Source organism: Pseudophryne corroboree, chromosome 3, assembly GCF_028390025.1.
Source record: "Pseudophryne corroboree isolate aPseCor3 chromosome 3, aPseCor3.hap2, whole genome shotgun sequence".
NCBI lineage: Eukaryota > Metazoa > Chordata > Amphibia > Anura > Myobatrachidae > Pseudophryne > Pseudophryne corroboree.
In genome coordinates this window covers 554699398-554714375 of record NC_086446.1, presented here as the reverse complement: position 1 = coordinate 554714375, position 14978 = coordinate 554699398, and positions in this window count along the sequence as shown.

Genomic DNA, 14978 nt, shown 5'->3' with positions numbered 1-14978 from the left:
ATGCACACAGGTTTCACATAAATCAAAGTACATCTGCAGGAGCGATTCTTTACGCTAAATGCAACCTACAGTACAGTACTGTAAGTGAGCAAAACAGTACTACAGTGGGCGTTTGTGTATTGCACATGACCTGCATTCCCTCCCTGTTTACTGCATGATCTGTGCAGGCTCCCATGGGGGAAGGGCAACAGGCTAGCAGGAGGCGGAGGAAAACACCGTGCTTTACAAATGCGAGCGTCCGAGTCCTCTAAGGCATAAACCAACAGCAATGGGGCGGGGGCCGGGCGCTGTTTGCAGTACTTTCACACATGAAATTGGAAATCTCTCATGAGGCGTCGTGGGCTAGGGGTGAAGGCTCCCACCTCCCTCGCTGGGGGTCCAGGGTTCGAGACCTGATGTGCTTTCTTTCTTTTTTTTTTTTTTTTCTGTAATAATGCACTGTATTATTTTATTTACATTGTAAGACAGTCAATGGAAGGATGCACACAGGTTTCACATAAATCAAAGTACATCTGCAGGAGTGATTCTTTACGCTAAATGCACCTAAACAGCGGGAATGAAATGAGTGTATTCTGACGCTACCAACTGAGCAAAACAGTACTGTATATCTTCAGCGTTTGTGTATTGCACAGGACCTGAATTTCCTCCCTGTGCAGGCCCCCAGGGGGGAAGGGCGATGGGGGTAGGGGGGAGACGATGGAAAATACTGTGCCTTTGAAATGCAATTACATGAGCGTCCGAGTACACTACGGCATACTGTAAACCAACACCAATGGGAAGGAAGTGCCAACCTTATTTTTAATGTGTTCCCGTGACATTCACTTTAACATTTTTTTTTTCTCTCCAATACAGTACATCCAATGGAAGAATGCACACAGGTTTCACATAAATCAAAGTACATCTGCAGGAGCGATTCTTTACGCTAAATGCAACCTACAGTACAGTACTGTAAGTGAGCAAAACAGTACTACAGTGGGCGTTTGTGTATTGCACATGACCTGCATTCCCTCCCTGTCTACTGCATGATCTGTGCAGGCTCCCATGGGGGAAGGGCAACAGGCTAGCAGGAGGCGGAGGAAAACACCGTGCTTTACAAATGCGAGCGTCCGAGTCCTCTAAGGCATAAACCAACAGCAATGGGGCGGGGACCGGGCGCTGTTTGCAGTACTTTCACACATGAAATTGGAAATCTCTCATGAGGCGTCGTGGGCTAGGGGTGAAGGCTCCCACCTCCCTCGCTGGGGGTCCAGGGTTCAAGACCTGATGTGCTTTCTTTCTTTTTTTTTTTCTGTAATAATGCACTGTATTATTTTATTTACATTGTAAGACAGTCAATGGAAGGATGCACACAGGTTTCACATAAATCAAAGTACATCTGCAGGAGCGATTCTTTACGCTAAATGCAACCTACAGTACAGTACTGTAAGTGAGCAAAACAGTACTACAGTGGGCGTTTGTGTATTGCACATGACCTGCATTCCCTCCCTGTCTACTGCATGATCTGTGCAGGCTCCCATGGGGGAAGGGCAACAGGCTAGCAGGAGGCGGAGGAAAACACCGTGCTTTACAAATGCGAGCGTCCGAGTCCTCTAAGGCATAAACCAACAGCAATGGGGCGGGGGCCGGGCGCTGTTTGCAGTACTTTCACACATGAAATTGGAAATCTCTCATGAGGCGTCGTGGGCTAGGGGTGAAGGCTCCCACCTCCCTCGCTGGGGGTCCAGGGTTCGAGACCTGATGTGCTTTCTTTCTTTTTTTTTTTCTGTAATAATACACTGTATTATTTTATTTACATTGTAAGACAGTCAATGGAAGGATGCACACAGGTTTCACATACATCAAAGTACATCTGCAGGAGCGATTCTTTACGCTAAATGCACCTAAACAGCGGGAATGAAATGAGTGTATTCTGACGCTACCAACTGAGCAAAACAGTACTGTAGATCTTCAGCGTTTGTGTATTGCACAGGACCTGAATTTCCTCCCTGTGCAGGCCCCCAGGGGGGAAGGGCGATGGGGGTAGGGGGGAGACGATGGAAAATACTGTGCCTTTGAAATGCAATTACATGAGCGTCCGAGTACACTACGGCATACTGTAAACCAACACCAATGGGAAGGAAGTGCCAACCTTATTTTTAATGTGTTCCCGTGACATTCACTTTAACATTTTTTTTTTTCTCTCCAATACAGTACATCCAATGGAAGGATGCACACAGGTTTCACATAAATCAAAGTACATCTGCAGGAGCGATTCTTTACGCTAAATGCACCTAAACAGCGGGAATGAAATGAGTGTATTCTGACGGACTGTGCATCTTCGGTATTTGTGTATTGCATAAGACCTGTGAAGGCTCCCAGGAGGGAAGGGCGTAGGGCAAGACAGTGGAAAATACTGTGGTCAAAGAAAGGGCATATTTAAAACTAAGGGAAACTGTCACAAAGTACAGTAACTACTGTACTGTACGTTGAATGCCTGGAACGCACGACGTCTGAGACGCACGACGTCTGAGGCGCACGACGTCTGAGACGCTCATTGAGCATAAGGACGGTCATGGCTGCTGTACGGGACCGTCCCTATGCTCTGGGTGAGCTGCGTCTCCTCGTTCGCTGGCGGGACAGAACTCTCGCCAGCAACGAGGAGAAAGTCACAGCGTACCGGAGGGCAAGTAGGGCTATCCTCCGGACTTACAACCGGAGGAGGACAGTGAGGTCTCTCCAGAGGAGATGGAGTGACCTCGTGAGGAGGACCCCAAGACGCCTGCAGGCCATAAGGGATTGTAAGTACAGTACATTACTGTAGATTACTGTACTTTAAGTTACTGTAGTTACAGGTACAGTACATTATAGCAGGGGCTGCTGTAGCAGCAGGTATCCGGTCTATACAGCACTGTACAGTATTTGTGGTAAACAAATGGTTAAACAAGGACCAAACATTAACCCGGGTCAAAAGGTCAATTTGTTTTTTTGCGTCGACCTAGATGGTGCGGCTTTTGAAATTGGTTGACACCAGTTACTGTAGGTTGACATGGTCGTTAAGTTGACATGGAAAAAGATCGACATGCGTTTTACAAAAACAATTGTTATTTTTTTTTTATTTATTTTTTTGAAATACTTTATTTATACGTGGTCAGGTAGATACAGAAAGCATACTGAAAATACATGGGACAGGCGGCCAACATAGCCAGTGTCCGGGGTAGACCACATTTTTCAAGCATATAACAAGATTAATCAGTGAGGGAGAGACAATCAAGTTCAAACATGGGGTTTGGGAGGGGAGGGGGGAGGACCACATTTGTGTCTATACATGATGTATACCATGAGAACAAGTAAAGTCAGATTAAGAGGGGGGAGGAGATTCAGAAAGGGGGTGTGGACGAAGAGAGCAGCAGGGAGGAAGGGAAGTTAGAGCGGGGGGGGGTGAGTTAGAGAGAATTGTCGGAGGGAGGGAGCGGTAGGGGCCCATGGGTCCCTGGGGGGGAGGGGGATGTTCTAAAGGAGGGGAGACTAGTTTCTGCGTTCGGCGGCGAGCCAAGGAGCCCAAACCTGCTCGAAGACGTGGCCCCGGTCGTGGAGATAGTATGTGATCTTTTCCATTGAGGCGATGTGCCAAATTTTAGCTTTAAGGGAGAGTAGGGAAGGTGGGGAGGGGATCTTCCAGTTGAGGGCAATCAATGATTTTGCTGCTGCTAAAATATGTGAGGTTAGCTTTTGGGAGAATTTATTGAGGAGTGGGGGGGGATAACATAGCAGGGAGGTCCAGGGGTCTTTCCGGACAGGAGGGTCTAGAAGTGAGTTAAGGAGGGAGTAGACCAAGTCCCAGAAGGGCACAATTACTGGGCAGGTCCACCATATGTGGAGCATAGTGCCTCTAGCTCCGCAGTTTCTCCAACAGGACGGGGAGGAGGACGGGAAAATTTTGTTAAGTCGGTCGGGGGTGTAGTACCAGCGGTAGTAGATTTTGTAGGCCGTTTCCTTAAAGGCAGTGGCAATGGAGCTTTTAGCGATCCCCAGCCTCATGTCCTCCCAGTCCTCTGTTTCTGGAGGAGGCCCGAGGTCTTGTTCCCATGCGAGTTCATGGGGCCGGGAAGAAGGGAGGGAGGAGTCTAGTAGGAGAGAGTAGAGTTGGGAGATTATACCTTTGGAGGAATGGGAGTTGACGCATAGGGATTCAAAGGGAGTAAGGGCGCGGAGTAAGGCGGTAGAGGGGAAGGAGGCCAGAAAGTGGCGTATTTGTAGGTATTGGAAGGGGTTAAGTGGTTGTGAGGGAGTTTTCCGCTGGAGGTCGGGCAGGGACAACCATTGGCCTCGATCGGCAAAGTCCGTTGGAAATTTAAGGCCCAGTGTTATCCACATTCGGGATCTCGTAACTGAGAGTCCGGAGGGAAACTTGGGGTTTTGCCAGATGGGGGTCAAGGGTGAGGGTGTGGTAGTGAGACCCCAATTCAGAGAGAGAGCGTCCCATGTTTTGAGATTGAATTTGATGGTAGGGAGATGCTTAGAGGCTGGGGATCGAGAGGTGGGGGAGAGGCCCCATAGGGGGGACAGGTCTGGCATGCCCATGAAGTCTGCTTCGATGTCCAGCCAGGACACCGATCCTGGAGGAGCGTATGAGGTGACAATGTGGGATAGGTGGGAAGCAAGGTAGTATAGTTTGACGTCGGGAAGGCCTCTGCCACCCGCGGAGGTTGGTCTTTTCAGAGTATTGGCGGCTATGCGGGGAGGTCTGTGGTTCCAAATAAAGCGTGTGAGGGCTCGTTGGATAGTGCGGAGGAAGGTGGTCGGGACTGCCACGGGAAGGGTCTGGAAAAGGTAGAGCCATTTGGGGAGAATGGTCGTTTTAACCGCTATGATCCTGCCCAGCCACGAGATGAAAAGACTGTTCCAAGAGGTCAGGTCAGCTAGTGTTTTGGTAAGAAGGGGTGGGAAGTTTTCTCGGAAGAGGCAATCGTATCGAGGGGTTAGGTATATCCCTAAGTATTTGATCTTCGTGGGTTGCCATTTAAAATTGAAGTTGGTACGGAGGGACTCGGCCTCACGCTGGGGGGTATGAAGCATCATGGCCTCAGATTTGGAATAGTTGATTTTATATCCTGATATAAGACTGTAGGCTTGTAGAAGCGAGAATAGATTTGGGAGTGAGATGAGGGGCTGGGACATTGAGAGTAGGATGTCGTCTGCAAAGAGAGAAATTTTGGGATTTGTGGGGCCCACCTGTATACCATGTATGTCCGGATGTGCTCTAATTTGAGAAGCAAGTGGTTCTATAATGAGGGCAAATATTAGAGGGGAGAGAGGGCAGCCCTGACGTGTGCCGTTGGCAATACTAAGTGGGGCGGATGGGATACCATTGATAAGGACGGTGGCAGTGGGGGTGGAGTATAATGCTAGGATGCTTGTGAGAAAGCCGCCAGATAGGCCATAGGCCTCTAGGGCGGGTCTCAAGAAATCCCAGGAGATTCGGTCGAATGCTTTTTCGGCGTCTAAGGAGAGTATGATAGTGGGGGCTCTCCTGGAATTCGAGATATGTATGAGGTCAATAGCACGCCTGGTGTTATCCCTTGCCTGGCGGCCCGGGATAAATCCTACTTGATCGTAGTGAACTAGGGAAGGGAGGTATGGGTTAAAACGGTTGGCCAGGATCTTGGCAAAAATTTTAAGGTCTAGGTTCAGGAGGGATATGGGGCGGTAGCTGGCGCAGTTAAGGGAATCTTTGCCTTCTTTGGGAATCACCATGATTCTGGCCTCTAGCATCTCAGGGGGAAAGAGGTCGCCCTGGACAACCCCATTAAAGAGAGAGTGCAGGTGTGGGGAGAGAAGGGCAGAGAATTTTTTGTAGTATAGAGCCGTAAACCCGTCCGGGCCCGGGGATTTGCCAGTTTTTTGCATGAGGATAGTCTGGGCGATCTCCTCCACCGTGATCTCCCTGTTGAGGGAGTCCAATGCGTCCTGGGGTAGTCTGGGTAGTTTGGAAGCGGAGAGAAAGTGGGATATGAGGTCAGCGTGGGGTTGGGAGGGTGCACCCGGTGGGGGGGGGGGGGCGGGAGGTTGTATAAATCAGTATAGTAGGATTGAAAAGCGGCACTAATGGCTATGGGGTCTTGAACAAGTTGGTTGAGAGAGTTCCTGATAGTGACAATGTTGGTTGTGGCTCTCGTAGAGCGGAGTCGTGCCGCCAGAATCTTGTCCGCCTTGTCGCCCTTCTCATAAAAGGTCTGGCGAAGCCACTTAAGGCGCTTGGCCACCCGTGTAGTGAGAAGGAGATCAAGTTCCGCCTTAATGGTGCGAAGTTCGGACAAGACCGTCGGGTCGGAGGACGCCTTGTGTAGGGTCTCGAGTGCGTGGAGTTTAATGGAGAGTCTATTGTATTGGGAGAGGGTTTGCTTTTTGGCTTTTGAGGCAAGGCTAATGAGGTGCCCCCGAAGGACAGCCTTGTGTGCCAGCCAGAGGGTGGACCTAGAGGTGTCGGGATGGTCATTTAAGGCGAAGTAATCAGAGATCATGTTTTGGAGGTGAGAGTTTATCTCAGGGTTGTGTAGGAGGGAATCGTTGAGACGCCATGTCATAGAGCGAGGACGAGAAACCAAGCCTGTCAGGTCGCAGGATATGGGGGCGTGGTCGGACCAAATTAGTGGGTGAATATGGGCATCCCGGAGATTCAAGGCCAGATCATGGCTGAGCAGGATCATATCAATTCGGGAGTAGGAGTTATGTGGGGCGGAGTAGAAGGTGTAATCGCGGGCAGAGGGATCTTTTATCCTCCAAGAGTCATAGAGGAGTTGAGAGCGCATGAGACGGAGGAGGGATCTAGAGCGGAGGGAGTCCGACGGGGACGGGGCAGCGGAGGCGGTAGAACGATCTAGCTGTGGGTTGAGGACGGAGTTAAAGTCCCCTGCAAGTATGAGGTCGCCCCGTCGGACTCGCGTGAGGAGAGTATCCAGCCTTGTGAAGAATCGTTCCTGTCGTTGGTTGGGGGCGTAGACGTTGACCAGGGTGCATAATTTATTATTAAGTTTCCCCACCAGGACAAGGAATCGACCGTCTTTGTCGGTATGGGATTCTAGGAGTTCAAAGGTGAGGTGACGGGCAAATAGGATCGCTACTCCACGTTTTTTGGCTGAGTGATCACAGGCGTGAAAGGAGACAGGGAATGGTTTGCAATGGAGGGTAGGATGGGAGTCGTGTAGAAAGTGAGTTTCCTGTAGGAAGATCAGGTCGCCTCTGTGGTGTTTAAGGGAGGCAAACAATTTACCTCTCTTTTGAGGGCTATTCAGACCCTTCACATTATGAGAAAGTACCCGGAGACCCATGGGGAAACAACAGCGAAGTAGGCAGATTAAAAAGAGCGGAAATGTTTAGAGATGTAGGAAGGGGAGGGGGAGATAGATTGGAGGTATATGAGGTGGGAAAGAGTGTGGTCCACGGAGGGAGGGGGGGGAGAGGAGACCGGAAGGGGTGGGAAGGTAGTTGGTCATCTGGCATTGGGGGCCAGGACCGGTAGAGCTGACAATGGGAGGGAGTACTAGGCGTCGGGTGAGCACCTAGGTCAGCGGTAGGGCGCGTGGCCCTGTGGGGGCGCGGCATGGGGCCCAGTTCGTGGATCACGAGCCGCTCGGGAAATAATCGTAGGCAAGCCTCCCCCGGGGGGAGCCTGAGGGAGAAAGCTAGAGAGAGGACAGGAAGAGAAGACAGCTGGAGCGCCAGCCCCAAGGGGCTAAGAAGAGGAGAGGGGGGGGGGGGTGGATGGAAGGACTTAACTCAGAGGATAGGATGGAATCACTTCAGGACAGAGACATTTGTAATTTTAGGCAGTTAGGCCTTAAGATTCGCAACATTGAAACGTTTCAACAGGGGGCAGCAATAAAGCATTTGTAAAACAACAACTGAGGAAACAAGAGATCCGGTTACGGAGAACCTGAAATAACGTAACATTTCTATTGGGAGAGTGCGACCAGGGGTGGTCGCCCCATTTTTGTGTGAAAAGCGGATGTGTAGAGGGATGAAAGTTCTCAGGTAACTGGAGGTGGAGCTTGGGAGGTCGCGGAAGATGGGACCGTGATCCATTCTGAGCGAGGAGATTGGGGTGTGTCCCGTTGTGACCGTGGCGGGAAGCGCGGCGGGTGAGCATCTTGGTCAGGGGTGGAGATGCCCAGCCTGGAGAGGAGTATTTGGGCTTCTGATTGATCTTTGGCTGTGAGAAGTTTCCCTTGGTGCCATACGAGGATCCGGAAAGGGAAACCCCAGCGGTACTTCACGTTGTGGCGGGAGAGTAGGGAGGTAATGGGTTTAAAGTCCCTACGTTTAGCTAGAGTGAGCGGGGATAAGTCCTGAAAAATTTGAAGCGGGGTGTTTTGGAAAGTCACAGATCCTAATCGTCGGGCCTCCCTCATGACGGCTTCCTTTGCCGTGAAGTAATGTAGTCGGAGGATGACATCTCTGGGCTGGGAGGGGTCCTGGGAGCGGGGCCGCAGGGCCCTGTGGGCCCGGTCCAGGAGGAGATGTTCCTCAGGGGTGTCAGGCGATAGGTGTGCAAAGAGGCGTTTGAGGTAGAGCTCAAGGTGAGTAGGCTCGACCTCCTCGGGGATACCCCGGATCCGCAAATTATTTCTCCTTGCTCTGTTGTCTTGATCTTCATGCTCCTCCTTACGGTGGGCGACATCTTGGCGGATTTGGTGAAGATCGGTTTCAACCGTTTGCTGGAACGTTACCACCTCCTCGACCCTTCTTTCGAGTTGGTCAGTTTTGGAGCCGATGTCAGCGATGTCTGATTTGAGGGAGTGTAGAGCTTGGACTGAGGATTTGATATCCCGCATCTCCCTAAGGAGGGAGAGGAAGTCTCTGCGGGTAAGGGGCGTAAGATCGTCTTCCTCGGCTTCCGATTCGGAAGGGGCCTGGGAGGGCCCGGGAGTAACAGACTTGTTCATGGCCGGGGTGTTTTTTTTGGTTAGGAATGGTGTAAGATCGGACCCCTGGGATTTTTTATTACCTCTGGTCATCGTGGGAATAGGGAGGGGGGGATAGACAGCAGGGGAGATGCTGGGGGCGGCACTCCAGCGGTGAGACTCAGGACCGGGGAAGGCAGGCCGAGAGCATTACGGGTGCATTATATTGTAGTTATCCGTGTCCGGACCATGGGGGTGACCCGTGGAGGGCCCGGAGGGCAGATATCCGGGGTTGAGAGGGGGACTCACGTAGGGTCTCCACCGACCAGGAATTGCGGAGGCGCGCTCCGGGCACGGACCAGCCAGTGACCGGGGCAGCACCACTCAGCGGGGAGGGAGGTCTGCAGCCAGTAGCGGAAGGGGAGTCCACCGGCCAGATCCGGAATAAGCTGTGATGAGCCCCAATGCAGAGGTAGGCCGGGCCTTTTGCAGGGCCGGAGGCCAGCAGCACGTCTGACCCCTATGGGGATGGTAGCTGAGAAGGGAAGGAGGGTAGCTGCAGTGCTTCTCTGGAGAGTCCCCAGCAACCAGCAATGGCAGAGCTAGCTTGGGGGTGGTATGTTGTGTGGAGAGCAGAAGGGAAGGGCCTTTCCGATGCCTGTGGGGGATCCCAACGTGGGTAGGTCGGGTCTGAGGCTCGCGGGCGGGCCAGCGTCAAACTTGAGGCCCCGGCTCCGGCTCACAGAGTAGGCCGCAGCTCGCCGCAGCACCAGGGATCGGGTCGCAGGGCAAGGGGCGCAGGGGGAGTTATACTCTCGACTTACCCCGTCGCCCGACCTCGATCCCGGCTCCCTCCGGCCAGCGGGTCCGCAGTCCGAGCTCCGGGCGCCTCCGCCGGAGCTAGCGCCGTCTTCTGTGCAGGGACGCAGGAGGCCTCAGCTGGTCAGATCGCCCTCCGGATCCACTTCAGGGTTGATGGAGGGCACGGGGGAGAAGGGAGAGAGGCGACGAGCTTCTGCGAGACGTCCGTCCCGGCTCCTCGATCCGGCCCAGCTCCAAACTCGAGCCCCAGGCTTTAGGCCGGGGGGAAGGCCGCAATCCGCAGGAGTGCTTAAAAGCACTCCCCGACTCCGCGGGTCCCCCACAGCAGGTGCAGGTGGGTACAGAGGGTCCCTGTGAGGGAGCTGGGGCAGTCTGGCGGTGGTCGGTAGAGGATGGGGATCAATATGAGGGTCGGGAAAGCAGGAGCTGTGGAATTCACATCCACTCTCCAGGACATCCAGGCCACGCCAATTGTTATTTTTTTAAACTTGTGTATATACAGTAGTTCTTTACAATCCACGTAGTCTACGATTGTGCAGTGTACAGTATCATGCAGTGTACAGTATATGCAATGTATCACAGTGTATCGTGCTGCGTAATTGCAGCGTGTCATGCAGTGTACATTCAGTATATGGTATTGTGCAGTGAGTGTAATGCATAGTGAATCACATCGTGCAGCAGAGCCGGCCTTAGGCATAGGCAAACTACAGTAGGCAAATGCCTAGGGCATTTGCTATGCTTAGGGGCACCAGCAGCTTCTGCTGATTAAAATGATATGCGGCATGCCTATATTTTGCGTGACTGCGGCTGTATCTGTATCTGGCTAGTGCCAGCACTGTCGTGCAGTGTACTGTATACACATGTGGTAAGTAGAGATGAGCGGGTTCGGTTTCTCTGAATCCGAACCCGCACGAACTTCATGTTTTTTTTCACGGGTCCGAGCGACTCGGATCTTCCCGCCTTGCTTGGTTAACCCGAGCGCGCCCGAACGTCATCATGACGCTGTCGGATTCTCGCGAGGCTCGGATTCTATCGCGAGACTCGGATTCTATATAAGGAGCCGCGCGTCGCCGCCATTTTCACACGTGCATTGAGATTGATAGGGAGAGGACGTGGCTGGCGTCCTCTCCATTTAGATTAGAAGAGAGAGAGAGAGAGATTGACCTGATTTACTGGAGATTAGGAGTACTGTAGAACTGTGTAGAGAGTGCAGAGTTTACTAGTGACTGACCACAGTGACCACCAGACAGTGCAGTTTTATTTAATATATCCGTTCTCTGCCTGAAAAAAAACGATACACAGTGACTCAGTCACATACCATATCTGTGTGCACTGCTCAGCCCAGTGTGCTGCATCATCTATGTATATATCTGACTGTGCTCAGCTCACACATCTTATAATTGTGGGGGAGACTGGGGAGCACTGCAGTGCCAGTTATAGGTTATAGCAGGAGCCAGGAGTACATATTATTATTAAAATTAAACAGTGCACACTTTTGCTGCAGGAGTGCCACTGCCAGTGTGACTGACCAGTGACCTGACCACACTGACCACCAGTATAGTTAGTAGTATAGTATACTATATTGTGATTGCCTGAAAAAGTTAAACACTCGTCGTGTGACTTCACTTGTGTGGTGTTTTTTTTTTTATTCTATAAAAAACTCATTCTGCTGACAGACAGTGTCCAGCAGGTCCGTCATTATATAATATATACCTGTCCGGCTGCAGTAGTGATATATATATATTTTTTATATCATTATTTATCATCCAGTCGCAGCAGACACAGTACGGTAGTTCACGGCTGTAGCTACCTCTGTGTCGGCACTGGGCAGTCCGTCCATAATTGTATACCACCTACCCGTGGTTTTTTTTTCTTTCTTCTTTATACATACATACTACTACTACTACATCTCTTTATCAACCAGTCTATATTAGCAGCAGACACAGTACAGTACGGTAGTCCACGGCTGTAGCTACCTCTGTGTCGGCACTGGGCAGTCCGTCCATAATTGTATACCACCTACCCGTGGTTTTTTTTTCTTTCTTCTTTATACATACATACTACTACTACTACATCTCTTTATCAACCAGTCTATATTAGCAGCAGACACAGTACAGTACGGTAGTCCACGGCTGTAGCTACCTCTGTGTCGGCACTGGGCAGTGCGTCCATAATTGTATACCACCTACCCGTGGTTTTTTTTTTCTTTTTTCTTTATACATACATACTACTACTACTACATCTCTTTATCAACCAGTCTATATTAGCAGCAGACACAGTACAGTACGGTAGTCCACGGCTGTAGCTACCTCTGTGTCGGCACTGGGCAGTCCGTCCATAATTGTATACCACCTACCCGTGTTTTTTTTTTCTTTCTTCTTTATACATACATACTACTACTACTACATCTCTTTATCAACCAGTCTATATTAGCAGCAGACACAGTACAGTACGGTAGTCCACGGCTGTAGCTACCTCTGTGTCGGCACTCAGCAGTCCATCCATAATTGTATACTAGTATCCATCCATCTCCATTGTTTACCTGAGGTGCCTTTTAGTTGTGCCTATTAAAATATGGAGAACAAAAATGTTGAGGTTCCAAAATTAGGGAAAGATCAAGATCCACTTCCACCTCGTGCTGAAGCTGCTGCCACTAGTCATGGCCGAGACGATGAAATGCCAGCAACGTCGTCTGCCAAGGCCGATGCCCAATGTCATAGTACAGAGCATGTCAAATCCAAAACACCAAATATCAGTAAAAAAAGGACTCCAAAACCTAAAATAAAATTGTCGGAGGAGAAGCGTAAACTTGCCAATATGCCATTTACCACACGGAGTGGCAAGGAACGGCTGAGGCCCTGGCCTATGTTCATGGCTAGTGGTTCAGCTTCACATGAGGATGGAGGCACTCAGCCTCTCGCTAGAAAAATGAAAAGACTCAAGCTGGCAAAAGCAGTAGCACCGCAAAGAACTGTGCGTTCTTCGAAATCCCAAATCCACAAGGAGAGTCCAATTGTGTCGGTTGCGATGCCTGACCTTCCCAACACTGGACGTGAAGAGCATGCGCCTTCCACCATTTGCACGCCCCCTGCAAGTGCTGGAAGGAGCACCCGCAGTCCAGTTCCTGATAGTCAGATTGAAGATGTCAGTGTTGAAGTACACCAGGATGAGGAGGATATGGGTGTTGCTGGCGCTGGGGAGGAAATTGACCAGGAGGATTCTGATGGTGAGGTGGTTTGTTTAAGTCAGGCACCCGGGGAGACACCTGTTGTCCGTGGGAGGAATAGGGCCGTTGACATGCCTGGTGAAAATACCAAAAAAATCAGCTCTTCGGTGTGGAAGTATTTCACCAGAAAAGCGGACAACAGGTGTCAAGCCGTGTGTTCCCTTTGTCAAGCTGTAATAAGTAGGGGTAAGGACGTTAACCACCTCGGAACATCCTCCCTTATACGTCACCTGCAGCGCATTCATAATAAGTCAGTGACAAGTTCAAAAACTTGGGCCGACAGCGGAAGCAGTCCACTGACCAGTAAATCCCTTCCTCTTGTAACCAAGCTCACGCAAACCACCCCACCAACTCCCTCAGTGTCAATTTCCTCCTTCCCCAGGAATGCCAATAGTCCTGCAGGCCATGTCACTGGCAATTCTGACGAGTCCTCTCCTGCCTGGGATTCCTCCGATGCATCCTTGCGTGTAACGCCTACTGCTGCTGGCGCTGCTGTTGTTGCTGCTGGGAGTCGATGGTCATCCCAGAGGTGAAGTCGTAAGCCCACTTGTACTACTTCCAGTAAGCAATTGACTGTCCAACAGTCCTTTGCGAGGAAGATGAAATATCACAGCAGTCATCCTGTTGCAAAGCGGATAACTGAGTCCTTGACAACTATGTTGGTGTTAGACGTGCGTCCGGTATCCGCCGTTAGTTCACAGGGAACTAGACAATTTATTGAGGCAGTGTGCCCCCGTTACCAAATACCATCTAGGTTCCACTTCTGTAGGCAGGCGATACCGAGAATGTACACGGACGTCAGAAAAAGACTCACCAGTGTCCTAAAAAATGCAGTTGTACCCAATGTCCACTTAACCACGGACATGTGGACAAGTGGAGCAGGGCAGGGTCAGGACTATATGACTGTGACAGCCCACTGGGTAGATGTATGGACTCCCGCCGCAAGAACAGCAGCGGCGGCACCAGTAGCAGCATCTCGCAAACGCCAACTCTTTCCTAGGCAGGCTACGCTTTGTATCACCGCTTTCCAGAATACGCACACAGCTGAAAACCTCTTACGGCAACTGAGGAAGATCATCGCAGAATGGCTTACCCCAATTGGACTCTCCTGTGGATTTGTGGCATCGGACAACGCCAGCAATATTGTGTGTGCATTAAATATGGGCAAATTCCAGCACGTCCCATGTTTTGCACATACCTTGAATTTGGTGGTGCAGAATTTTTTTAAAAACGACAGGGGCGTGCAAGAGATGCTGTCGGTGGCCAAAAGAATTGCGGGACACTTTCGGCGTACAGGCACCACGTACAGAAGACTGGAGCACCACCAAAAACTACTGAACCTGCCCTGCCATCATCTGAAGCAAGAAGTGGTAACGAGGTGGAATTCAACCCTCTATATGCTTCAGAGGTTGGAGGAGCAGCAAAAGGCCATTCAAGCCTATACAATTGAGCACGATATAGGAGGTGGATTGCACCTGTCTCAAGTGCAGTGGAGAATGATTTCAACGTTGTGCAAGGTTCTGATGCCCTTTGAACTTGCCACACGTGAAGTCAGTTCAGACACTGCCAGCCTGAGTCAGGTCATTCCCCTCATCAGGCTTTTGCAGAAGAAGCTGGAGACATTGAAGGAGGAGCTAACACGGAGCGATTCCGCTAGGCATGTGGGACTTGTGGATGGAGCCCTTAATTCGCTTAACAAGGATTCACGGGTGGTCAATCTGTTGAAATCAGAGCACTACATTTTGGCCACCGTGCTCGATCCTAGATTTAAAACCTACCTTGGATCTCTCTTTCCGGCAGACACAAGTCTGCTGGGGTTGAAAGACCTGCTGGTGAGAAAATTGTCAAGTCAAGCGGAACGCGACCTGTCAACATCTCCTCCTTCACATTCTCCCGCAACTGGGGGTGCGAGGAAAAGGCTCAGAATTCCGAGCCCACCCGCTGGCGGTGATGCAGGGCAGTCTGGAGTGACTGCTGATGCTGACATCTGGTCCGGACTGAAGGACCTGACAACGATTACGGACATGTCGTCTACTGTCACTGCATATGAT